The sequence below is a fragment of the Chionomys nivalis genome, chromosome 20, assembly GCF_950005125.1.
Source record: "Chionomys nivalis chromosome 20, mChiNiv1.1, whole genome shotgun sequence".
NCBI classification, from domain to species: domain Eukaryota; kingdom Metazoa; phylum Chordata; class Mammalia; order Rodentia; family Cricetidae; genus Chionomys; species Chionomys nivalis.
In genome coordinates, this window is record NC_080105.1 from 15,121,791 (window position 1) to 15,135,186 (window position 13,396).

The following is a 13,396-nucleotide window of genomic DNA, read 5'->3' on the forward strand; positions in this document are numbered from 1 at the left end:
AGAATCAACCTCCCACAAGACTCAGCTAGCTATACCACTCAAGCATAGACCCAAAGGATGTTCCATTCTACCACAAGGACACATGATCAAATATGTTCATAGAAGCTTTATTTGTAATAGCCAGAAACTGAAAACAACCTATATATCCCTCAACTGAAGAATGAACAAAGAAAATGTGGCACATTTACACAATGGAGTATTACTCAGCTGTCTAAAACAATGACATCAGGAAATTTGCAGGCAAATTGATGCAACTAGAAAAGATCATCCTGAGTGAGGTAACCCAGAACTAGAAGAACAAACATGGTATGTACTCACTTATAAGTGGATATTAACCATATATAAATAGATGGCCTTTCTACAATCCACAAACCCAGACAAGCTAAGTAACAAGGAGGGTTCAAGCAAGGAAGCATGATTCTCACTGTGAAGGAGAAATAGAGTGGGTATCACCAGTAGCTTGGGGGAGGAGTTGGGGGAGATGGAAATAGGAGACATGGGGGGAGGTGAGAAAGAGAGAGAGAGAGAGAGAGAGAGAGAGAGAGAGAGAGAGAGAGAGAGAGAGAGAGAAGTGGAATGGGGGGGGTCTCTGGAACAAACTAAAAATCTAGTTCAATGAAAATTCCCAGGAATCTATGAGTCAAGACTTCTAGTGGAGGGATTGTCATACCCACTCAGCCACAAGACCTTAATCTACAATTCGCTCTGCCTACAAGATGTGCTGGTGTAAATGTGGTACAGAAATTGTGAGAGTGACCAACCAATGACTGGTGAGCTTGAGAGCTTACCATGAGAGAAAATCCACCCCTGGACCTTGAGAACCAGGACCCAGAGGGTGCCTGTCCCAGAGACCTAGGAGAGAACAAAACACAATTAGAAAAAAGTCAATGAAATGATTCCTAATGATATTCTGCTATACTCGTATATTGGTACCTAGCCCGAATGTCATCAGAGAAGCGTCATTCAGGAACTAATGGAGAGAGATGCAAAGAGCCACAGCCAAACATTAGGCAGAGCTCAGAGAATCCTGTGGAAGAGGAGAAAAAGGATTGTAAGAACCATAGAGGTCAAAGACACAAAAAAAGTCCACAGAATCAACTAACCTGGGCACACAGAGACTGAACTAACAACCAGGGAGTCTGCATGGGACTGACCTAGACCCTCTATGTGTGTGTTATAATTGTGTAGCTTGGTCTTCTTGTGGAATTTCTAATAATGGAATCAGGAGTTATCTCTGACTCTGTTGCTTGCTTCTGTGACCTTATCCTTCTAAGTGGTGCCTAGTACAGCCTTAATAGAAGAGAAGGTGCCTAGTCTCATTGCAACTTAATATGCCATGCCTGGTTGAATCCATAAGAGGTCTGTCCTTTCCTGAAAAGAAACAGAGGAGTGGTGGGGGAGAATAGGGGGACTGGGAGGAGAAGAGGGAAGGGAAACTGTGATTGAGATGTAAAAACAAAAATAAACCAAAAAATATGAAAAAAATATAAATATGGATTGATTTGTATTCTTCTACCTGCAGATATCCAGTTAGCCCATTTGTTGAAGATGCTTTTTTTCTCCCATTGTGTATTTCTAGATTCTTCATCAAAAAATCACATGAATATACATGTGTGGATTTATGACTTGGTCTTCAATTTGATTCCATTAATCAACTTGTCTGATTTTATGCCAATCCCATGTACTTTTATTACTGTTGCTCTGTAGTACAGCTTGAAATCAGGGTTGGTGATACCTCTGGAAGTCCTTTTATTGCACAGAGTTCTCTTAGATATTCTGAGTGTCTGTATTCCACTCTATGAAGTAGAGTATTGTTCTTTCACAATCTGTAAAATAAATTTTGCTGGATTTTTGATAGGATTTGCATTGGATCTGTAGATTGCTTTTGGTAAGATGGCTATTTTTATTATGCTAATATACCAATCTATTAACATGGGAGATCCTTCCATCTTCTGATACCTTCTTCAATTTCTTTCTTCAAAAACTTGACAATTTTGTCATACAAGTCTTTCACTTGCTTGTTTAGTTGCCACAAGATATTTTATGTTGTTTGTGGCTGTTGTGAAGGGTGTTTTCCCCTGACTTTTTCCTCAGCCCATTTGTGTATAGGAGAGCTACTGTAGTGATATTTCATTTGTATTTTAATAAGTAAAGCTTGCCTAATAATCAGAGAGTTAAACAGTTCCACTCATCGGTATTACAGACCAGGTAATGGTGACACACACCTTTAATTCCAATAGCCACACTAGTTTGCTATAAAAACCAGGAGGTACATGTCTTTAATCCCAGTGGTACATGGTTTTAATTACAGCCCTACAGAGGAATATGAAACAGGAAGAGACAGTTAACAGACACAGTCTTATTCTGAGATTCCTGGAGGCAGGATCACCATTTCAGACTGAGGTAGAGAAAAGAGCCAGTGGTTGACTGTTTTTGCTTTTATGACCCTCAGGTTGAGCCCTAATTTCTGTCTCTGGGTTTTTGTTAATCATGCTACAGGCCACTGAATTTCTTTCTTTCTTTCTTTCTTTATTTCTTTCTTTCTTTCTTTTTTTTTTTTTTACTTAATTTTGTATTTAGTCACTTCACTGAAGGTGTTTATCAGCTGTAAGAGCTCCTTGGTAGAATTTTGGGGGGTCATTTGTATATACTATTATATCATCTGCAAAAAAATGATATTTTGACTTCTTCCTCTCAAATTTGTATACCTTTGATCTCCTTCAATTGTCTTATTGCTCTAGCTAGAACTTCAAGTACTTTATTAAATAATCATTGAAAGAGTGGACAGCCTTGTCTTATTACTGATTTTAGTGGAATTGCTTTGAGTTTCTCTACATTTTGATGTTGTATATAGGCTTTCTTTAAATTTCCTTTATTGTGTTTGAGCAATGATACTTTTATCTCTGATCACTCCAAGACTTTTATCATGAAGGGGTGTTGGATTTATTGACACACAAATTTAACTTTCATCAAGACCTATTAGCTCAGTGGTTCTCAACATGTGGGTGGCAACCCCTTTGCAGGCTAAATGGCCTTGTCACAGCAGTTGCCTAAGACTATTGGAAAACACAGAGATTTACATTAAAATTCATAACAGTAGAAAATTTACAGTTATGAAGTAGCAATAAAAATAATTTTATGATTGGGGTCACTACAACACGAGGAACTGTGTTAAAGGTTTGCAACATTAGGAAGGTTGAGAACCACTGTAATTAGCTAAACTGTCCTTTATTTTGAACTTGTATAATCCAATATACTATTGCCTTGCAAAATCCAATCCTAATTATTTTACTTAAATATCTCTAGTGGACTTTCATTTTCCATGGGGTAACTTAAAAGTGTTTTGGAATTAGTGGAAGGGATATTCTTTCTAACAGGACTTGCCAAGAAGTTGTAAGGACCTGAGTGACAATCCATAGACTCTTCACAAAACTTGAAAGTGTGACATGAGTGTACAGTCTCTGCACTCCTACAGGGGGAGGAGAGGGGAAGATGGGAAAAGCCTGGAAGTTATGGGTCACCTTGGCTGGCATAGACAGCAGAAAAACAACACAGGAGAGCTTGCCTCAAACAAAGGAGAAGGTGACAGCAATACCAGAGATTGTCCTATGACCTCCACAGGTGTACAATAGTTCACACACACCACAATGCGTGCACACACACACACACACACACACACACACACACACAGTGCCTGTTTATGGCATACTGCGAATATAATTAAACAGACAATTCTAGCTAAAATGTCACTAAACGTTAGACATCTGGTGGCTTTATGCATTTTATTTTGTTCTTCCAAATTAATTACTTTGTGCACAAAGGACATTACATATGTACGATAGACTTTGGAAAATATATTTCCCAAAGTGAGATTTCTGAACCAAAGATTTAAGCTTTATAAATATTGATGATAAAAATATTATCTTTTCAATGTATTATAAGTTACACTTCCACCAGCAGTGTTACTGCACTAAGAATGGCCAGTTTTCAATGCTTGGGATCTATTATTTCTTTTCATGAATATTCTGTCCTTGCCCTTTGATATTCCTTCCATAGCTACTTTTATATACCTTTCAAGAAGTCTTTCTATTAGATTGATTCTTTATTTATAATATAGTTCAAATATACTTTAAAATTAATTTCCAATTCTATATATTTTTGCAATTTTACTTTATTAAAAGATAGTGTTTATAAGATTAAATTTTGTGTACATTAAATTACTTTTAGTTAGCATAAGCATATGAGATTCAGTCTGTAAGCAGAGTGTACGTCACAGCCTCTGCAGTGGGGACACGGCCTCAGCAGTGGGGACACAGCCTCAACAATGGGGACACAACCTCTGCAGTGGGGACACAGCCTCTGCAGTGGGGACACAGCCTCAGCAGTGGGGACACAGCCTCTGCAGTGGGACACGGCCTCAGCAGTGGGGACACAGCCTCTGCAGTGGGACACAGCCTCTGCAGTGGGACACAACCTCTGCAGTGGGACACAGCCTCAACAATGGGGACACAGCCTCTGCAGTGGGACACAGCCTCAACAATGGGGACACAACCTCTGCAGTGGGACACAGCCTCTGCAGTGGGACACGGCCTCAGCAGTGGGGACACAGCCTCTGCAGTGGGACACATCCTCTGCAGTGGGGACACAACCTCAGCAGTGGGGACACATCCTCTGCAGTGGGGACACAGCCTCAGCAGTGGGGACACATCCTCTGCAGTGGGACACAGCCTCTGCAGTGGGACACAACCTCTGCAGTGGGGACACAGCCTCAGCAGTGGGGACACATCCTCTGCAGTGGGACACAGCCTCTGCAGTGGGACACATCCTCTGCAGTGGGGACACAGCCTCAGCAGTGGGGACACATCCTCTGCAGTGGGGACACAGCCTCAGCAGTGGGGACACAGCCTCAGCAGTGGGGACACATCCTCTGCAGTGGGACACAGCCTCTGCAGTGGGACACATCCTCTGCAGTGGGGACACAGCCTCAGCAGTGGGGACACATCCTCTGCAGTGGGGACACAGCCTCAGCAGTGGGGACACAGCCTCAGCAGTGGGACACATCCTCAGCAGTGGGGACACAGCCTCAGTAGTGGGGACACAGCCTCAGCAGTGGGACACATCCTCAACAATGGGGACACAGCCTCAGTAGTGGGACACAGCCTCAGCAGTGGGGACACATCCTCAACAATGGGGACACAGCCTCAGTAGTGGGGACACAGCCTCTGCAGTGGGACACATCCTCAACAATGGGGACACAGCCTCAGCAGTGGGGACACAGCCTCTGCAGTGGGACAGATCCTCAGCAGTGGGGACCCAGACTCAGGCCTGGAGTTGCTTAGCAGAGGGGAGGAGAGCTCCCTTTCAAGTAGGAAGCCTGCCAGAGCTTGGCTTCCTCAACCTTAGGCCAAACTCACAGGTTTCACAAGCCTCAGGTCCTCAGCTTGAATTTTTCTTCATCACAAATGACAGCTGTAATGGATTTGATCTTTCTTTGAAAATATCAAGAATTCCATCAGGTTTGTAAGTGTTCAGTGTTGTGAGAACATCACCTTTAACACACATCATTTATGGCACCTAATGTTCTTTTAATTCATGTTAATTTTATCTTAAACTATTAAATACTTGCTATGTTTTGCTAATTTTGTGTCTTTTCCGGGGACTACAGTTCCACACACACAGTGGCCAGCCATCTCTGTTTTTTATAGTTCCATTTTCCAAGAACACTAACTGCTTTCCATAACTCAGGATGTTTTACTAATTTCTGTCTTTTATGGTCCTTGATATGATTTCTAGCACTTATTGTCTCAATGCTCTTAACTGTGTATTTATTTCTATGATGATTTCTCATTTGGTTTGCATTTCTTCATGGAGTTCTGCCAGCTCGCATCTCATTATCTATTTCTTTCTAGCAATTACCTGATTTCCAACATTTGCAACTCAAAATTGTCTGTTTGTTTAATTTTTGATAGTGTAGCTACAGATTTTGTTCTTTTGTAATAGCTGTCCCTGGGGCTTTGTCTTTCCCTAGTAACTTGTTTTGATGCCTGCTTCTACACTTTTCTTGTGGAAAGTTTGAAGACTATGATTCCGTTTCCCTTTATACAGTTTCTTGTTTATTTCACCCATCTATGGAAGAACTGGCTTTTTTTGAACAAGTAATTTGTCAGAGTGCCAGCAAAATAGAAAGCACCAGTTATATTTGACCTTTATGCTGGGCAGCGAGTTTCTTTTAATATTTGTTCTCTGCAATATTTTTGATATGCTGTTTTTTCAATTGTGCATACTGATTTTTATGTGTTGAATCTGCTGATAATATTTTCAATATTCTGTCATATACGGAGGGCTAGGAAGGACTAAGGACCTCATACTGTTTGCCTAACACAATCCGATTTCCTCAGTGTGTTTTTTCATGACCTCATTTTGTATTCCTTCTGGGAATCAACTTGAGTTTTGGATGATTCACACCTGCACCGTTTCCCTGCTGTGGCAAAGGAACTCTGTGCTTTCTCTGCATGAGCAGCTCCTGGGTGATAAGGATTTTCTTCTTTTTGGTGTCAACTTTCTGAATGCTGCAGAAACGCTGTTTCTAGTTAGAAGGTTTTTAAAAATCTTGCTTCAGAGCTTTACAGATTTTCTTATGCAAATAGTGTACGTATTTCATTGAATTTATATTTTAACATTTAGGTCTTTGTGTAACCACTGTAAGTAGCAATGCATATCTAATTTTCAAGCTTACCACTTCATTAGTGGTTGATTGGAAATAACTAATTTTCACATATTACCTTTGTATCCTCAGAGTAATTGTCAGATACTATTTCTAGGAGTCATTTCATGGCTTCTTTCTGATTTAATTTTTGTATCACCTAAAGCAAGGATTTCTTCCTATGCTTTCTTTTTTTTTTCTTGTCTTACTGAATTAGATAGCAATACAAGTATAATATTGCAAATCTGTAACAAAAAAACATCTTTTCTTCAAGCCCTGAAATTGCTTTTTATTTTTTATTACAGTTCTCTATGTGTGTATGTATGAAGGGGAGTCAGTATCAGAATAAAACAGACCTTTTAATTTCACTTGTTTGTTTGTTTGTTTGCATGCTTGTGATCTTGGGGGTCAAACTCAAGCCTGGTACATATTAGGCAACTGCTCTGCCAATGAGCTATGTTCACGGACATCACATACTGAAAATTTTTGTGTTTTAAGTTTTTCTAAGTTTCTAACTCTCTTATGCTTTTGTTTTCCCCTTTTTACTTTCTTGCAACTATATGTTTGTAAAATAAGCAAGAATGGCTGCTATGTGAACTGTATTACACCATAGACTTTACTTCTTTCATCCCAGGTGTATAATCTAAAATATTATTCTTTCCTTTGAATTTCCTTAAATTTGTAGTTAGGGCTACAATTTTTACTAAAATAAAACTCTTTTACCCACATCTGCTCTGTTCTTGGTGAGAACATTATAACACATTGGTGTTTCTGTCAAAATACAATGTATTAAGCCTGGCTATCTTTTTGTGTATGTATGTGTGGAGCTATCTTACTTAGAGCTTCTGTTTCTCTGAGGAGACACCATGTCCATGGCAACTCTTTTTTTGTTACTATTATCTTATGTATTTGTTTTTTAAAAAGTATCTTTTCTCATTTTATATGCCAATCCCAGATCCCATTCCCTCCCCTCCTTTCACGCTCTTCCCCTTCCTCCCATCCCACTACACACTCATTACTCAGAGAGGGTAAGGCTTCCTATGGGAAGTGAAGAAAGTCTAGCACATTGCTCTGAGGCAGGATCAAGGCCCTCCTCACTATTTCTAGACTGAGCAAGGTATCCCTCCAAAGAGAATGGGCTCCAAAAAGCCAATCAAGTCCTAGGGATGAATCCTGGTCTCACTGGCCCCAGATTACCCCAGCCAGATAACTGGCACCCACATTCAGAGGGCCGAGTTTGGTCCTATACTGATTTCCCCACTGTCAGGTCAGAATTGGTGAGCTCTCATTAGCTCAGGTAAGCTGTTTCAGTGGGTGACCCCATCATGGTCTTGACCCCTTTGCTCATACTATCACTCCTCCCTCTCTTCAACTGGGCTTTGGGAGCTCAGCCCAGTGTTCCGCTGTGGATCTCTGCATCTGCTTCCATCAGTTGCTGGATGAAGATTCTAGGATGACATTTAAGATAGTCATCACTCTGTCCAGAAGGCAAGGCCAGTTCAGGCACTCTCTTCACAATTGCTTAGGGTCTTGGCTGAGGTCATCCTTGTAGATTTCAGGGAATTTCCCTACTGCCCGGTTTCTTGCCTCCACCATAATGGCTCCCTCAATCAACATATCTCTTTCTTTGCTCTCCCTCTGTCATTCCCCCATCTCAAACATCCCATTTCCTCATGTTCTCTTCCTCCCGCCTCTTCTCTCCTCCACCCTTTTTCCCATCACTTCCTCCCCCTCCATCCACACAGTCCCAATTTTCTTGGGAAATCTTGTCTATTTCCCTCTCGTTCAAAAGGGATCCATGTATGCTTCTCTTGGAGTTCTCCTTGTTGTTACCTAACTTCACTGGGGTCGTGGACTATAGGATCGTTATCCTTTGTTTTAGGTCTAATATCCTCTTATGAGAGAGCACATATCATGCTTGTCTTCTGGGTCTGGGTTACCTCATTCAGGATTTTTGTTTGTTTTTCAGTTTCATACGTTTGCATGCAAATTTAAAGATGCCATTGTTTTTTACTGCTGAGCAGTGCTCCATTGTACAAATGTACCACAGTTTCTTTATCTATTCTTTGGTTGAGAGATATCTAGGTTGTTTCCAGGTTCTGATTATTATAAATAATACTGCTATAAACATAGATATCCTATAGTATGATTGGACATCTGTGGGGTATATGTGCAAGAGTAGTATTGCTGGGTCTTTAGGTAGGATGATTCTAAATTAATTGAGAAACCACCATAGTGATTTCCAAAGTGGCTGTATGTGTTTATATTCCCATAAGCAATGCAGGATGTTCCCCTTACTCCATATCCTCTCCCACATAAGCTATCATTGTGTTTTTGATCTTAGTCATTCTGACTGGTGTAAGATGGTATTTCAGAGTCATTTTTATTGTATTTCCCTGATGGCTAAAGATGTTGAACAGCTTCTTAACTGTCTTTCAGACACTTGAGATTCTTCTGTTGAGAATCCTTTGTTTAGATCTGTACCCCATTTTTAATTTATTAGGTATTTTGATGTCTAGTTTCTTGAGTTGTTTATATATTTTGGAGATCAGTCTTCTGTCTCAAGTAGGGCTGGTGAAGAACTTTACCCATTCAATAGGCTGCCTTTTTGCCTTATTGTGTCCTTTGCTTTATAGAAGCTTTTCAGTTTCAGGAGATCCCATTTATTTATTGTTGCTCTCAATGTCTGTGCTATTGGTGTTATATTTAGGAAGTGATCTCCTGTGCTCATGCATTGAAGGCTACCTCCAACTTTCTCTTTTATGAGGTTTAGTTTGGCTGGAATTATATTGAGGTCTTTGATTCATTTGGACTTTAGTTTTATGCATGGGGACAGATACAAATCTATTTCCATTCTTCTACATGCTGACATCCAGTTATACCATCATCTATTGAAGATGCTTTCTTTTTTCCATTGTATATTTAGCTTCTTTGTCAAATATCAGGTGTTCATAGTTGTGTGGATTAATATTCGGGTCTTTGATTCAATTCCATTGGTCTACCTGTCTGCTTTTATGCCAATACCAGGCTGTTTTCATTACTGTATCTCTACAATAAAGTGATGCCTCTGGAAGTTCCTTTCTTGTACAGGATTGTTTTGGCTCTCCTGGGTTTTCTGGGGTTTTTTTCATATGAAGTTGAGTATTATTCTTTCAAGGTCTGTGAAGAATTGTGTTGGGATTTTGATGGGGATTGCACTGAATCTGTAGAATGCTTTTGGTAGGATTGTCATTTTTAATATGTTGATACCTGTCCAAGAGAATGGGAGATCTTTCCATTTTGTGATATCTTCTTCAGTTTCTTTCTTCAAAGACTTAAAACTCTTTTCAAACAAGTCTTTCACTTCTTTGCTTAGTGTGCCCAAAAATATTTTATGTTATTTGTAGCTATTGTGAATGTTGAAGTTTCTCTGATTTCTTTCTCAGCTCTTTTATCATTTTTATAAGAGGGCTACTTATAATTCTAAGCTGATCTTGTATCTTGCCACATTACTGAAGGTGTTTATCAGCTGTAGGAGTTCCCTTATAGAAATTTTGGAGTCAATTTTGTGTGTATGTATGTATATTATCATATCATCTTCTCCACTCTCTTTATGTAGGCACTTAATGCTATGAGGTTTCCTTTTTGCTCTGCTTTCATAGTGTCCATAGGTTTGGGTATGTTGTATATTCATTTTTGTTGAATTCTAGGAAGTATTTGATTGCTTTCTTTCTTTATTCCTTGAGCTCAGAGGTGATTCTCTTGAGCACTGTCCAATTTCCATGAGTTTGCAGGCTTTCTGCAAAATTATTATTATTATTGAATTCTAACTTTAAGCCATGGTGATCCCATAAGATACAGGAGTTTATTCCAATTTTTTGTATCTGTTGAGGTTTGCTTTGTCACCAAGTATGTGGTAAATTTTAGGGAAGGTTCCATGAAGTACTGAGAAGAAGGTATATTCTTCTGTGTTTGGGTGAAATGTTCTATAGATGTCTGCTATGTCCGTTTGAGTCATGACACCTGTTCTCTTATTTCTCTGTTAAGTTTCTGTCTAGTTGACCTGTCTTTTGGGGAGAGTGAAGTGTTGAAGTCTCCTACTGTTAGTTTATGTGGTTTGATGTGCAATTTAAGCTTTAGTAATGTTGTGTTTTTTTTTTAACATATGTGGGTGCTGTTGTGTTTGAGGGAATAGACGTTCAGGATTGAGACTTAATCTTGATGGATTTTTCCTATAATGAGTGTGAAGTGTCCTTCTCCATCTCTTCTGGTTGATTTTAGTTTGCAGTATATTTTGCTAGAGATTAGAATAGCTACACCCACTTGTTTCTTGGGTCCATTTGATTGGAAATTCTTTTCCCATTGCTTTACTCTTAGGTAATGTCTCTCTTGGAGGTTGAGTTGTGTCTTTTGTATATAACAGAAGGATGTATCTTGTTTTCATGTCCATTCTGTTAGCCTGTGTCTTTTATAGGTGAATTGAGTCCATTGATATTAAGAGACATTAATGACCAGTGATTGTTAATTCCTGTAATTTTTCAGCGGTAATGTTTTTTGTCTCCATTCTTTTGTGTTTTGCTGGTGTGAGGGTATTTGTTTCCTCTGTTTTTGTGAGTGCAGTTAGCTTTTTTGGGTTGGAGTTTTCCTTCTAGTACTTTCTGTAGGATTGGGTTTGTGGATAGGCATTTTTTAAATCTGGTTTTGTCATGGAATATCTTGTTTTTTCTATCTATGGTGATTGAAAGCTTTGCTGGATCTAATAATCTGGGCTTGGATTTAAAGCTTCTTAGTATCTGCAGCATCTCTATACAGGACCTTCTGGCTTTCAGAGTTTCTAATAAGAACTTGGGTACCATTCTGATAGGTCTTCCTTTATATGTTACTTGGTCTTTTTTCTTTGCATCCTTGTTTCTTTATTCTGTATGTTTAGTGTTTTGAATATTATATGGCAAGGAGTTTTTTTTTTTTTGTTTTGTTTTTTTTTTTTTTTTTGGTCCATTCTATTTGGTGTTATTCAAGTTTTTTGTTCCATCATAGGCAAAGCTTTCTTAGTTGAGAAAGTTCTCTTCTATTATTTTGTTGAATATATTTTCTGTGCCTTGGCACTAGAGTTCTTCTTGTATCCCTATTATTCTTAGGTTTGGTCTTTTCTTTATTGCCTCTTTTTCAGTTTTCAAGTATTGTAACTGTATGAACTGTTTGCTTCACCTGATTTATTGAATTCTTCCAATTTTTGTTTATCTTTTCCTCCATTTCTTTCAGGGATTGTTTTTCCTCTTTAAGAATCTCTATAATCTTCAGAAAGTTTTACTTAAGGCCATTTTCTTTTGTTTCTTCTAGATTAGGATGTTGAAATCTTTTTGTTGTACCACTGAGTTCTGGTGTTACCATGTTGCTTTTTAGGTTGTGAAATGAATTCTAGCATTGGCTTCTACCCATCTCTTCCTGCAATTGGTGCAGGTAGTTCGTTTGCCTCTTGATCCAATCCTTGCATTTGGTGTCTGTGTTGCTGGGATCCTCTCTTAGACGAACTGTTGCGGCTGCTATCTGTGTCTTAAGGAGTTGCTCTTGGTCGGCACTGTGCAGTCACTACTGTCTGCCTCTCAGGAAGCTGCTGAAGGCTCCTGGGATGGACAGGGGTGGAGGTGGAGTGGGACTTATAGGTTTCAGGGTCTGATCAATGAGGAGGTATTGGAGCAGCCTGCCTGCAGGTGGCTTACTTGTGGGCTGGCTAGTGAAGCTGAGGCAGGTGGGGGATGGGTCCAGGGATTTTGCTTTGGTACCAAGGGCCTAGAGAGTACACTGTCCAGCTGGGGAGCTGGTCACTCACCTCTTGGTCTGCTCTGTGCAGTTGCAGTCTGTGTGTCTGAGATTCTTTCAGGTTGTGGGGTATGGGTGGGCTTGGGGATAGCGTGGAACTTGTAGCTTACAGGGTCTGATTGATGTGGGGAGGGGTGTTGGATCAGTCTACCTGCAGGAGGCTTGCCTACTGGGTGGCTCAGGAAGCTGAAATGGGTGGGGGAGGGGCTCAGAGCCTCACCTTGGCACCTAGGGCCTAGAGACTGGATGACTGATCACTCACCTCTTAGTTCATTCTGTACAGTCCCACTCTGTGCATCAGAGAACCTTTCAACCATGGCAACTTTTATAAAAAAAAAATATTTAATTGGAGTGGCTCACAGTTTCAGGGGTTTAGTCCATTTTCATCATGGTGGGACTTGTCAGCATGCAGGCAGACATGGTGCTGGGGCAGAAACTGAGAGTTCTAAATCTTGATCCATAAGCAATAGGAAGTAAACTCTCTACCACACTGAGCATAGCTTGAGGAAAGAAGACCTCAAAGCCCACCCCCACTGTAACAGATTTCATCTAACAGGACCATACCTTTTAATAACACCACTCCCTTTGGGTGGTCATTTTCTTTCAAAACACCACAGGGGCAGTATGATTATCATCTAGAGTCACAATTGGATTAGGAATGGTGAAATAGTGATAATCATAATTTCTTCCATATTTCTTATCTAGAATTTTAATGCACAGTCTTCTTAATATCTAACTGATAGCTAACTACAACTCATTGCCCAAGGAATATTGCAAAGAAGAATTAGATTGATTTTACCATTTAGGAGTTTTCAAAATATTTAATTTCCTAGCATTCTCCAATGCACAAATTCTCTGTGCATATTTAAATATATTTGGTATTTATTCAATCAT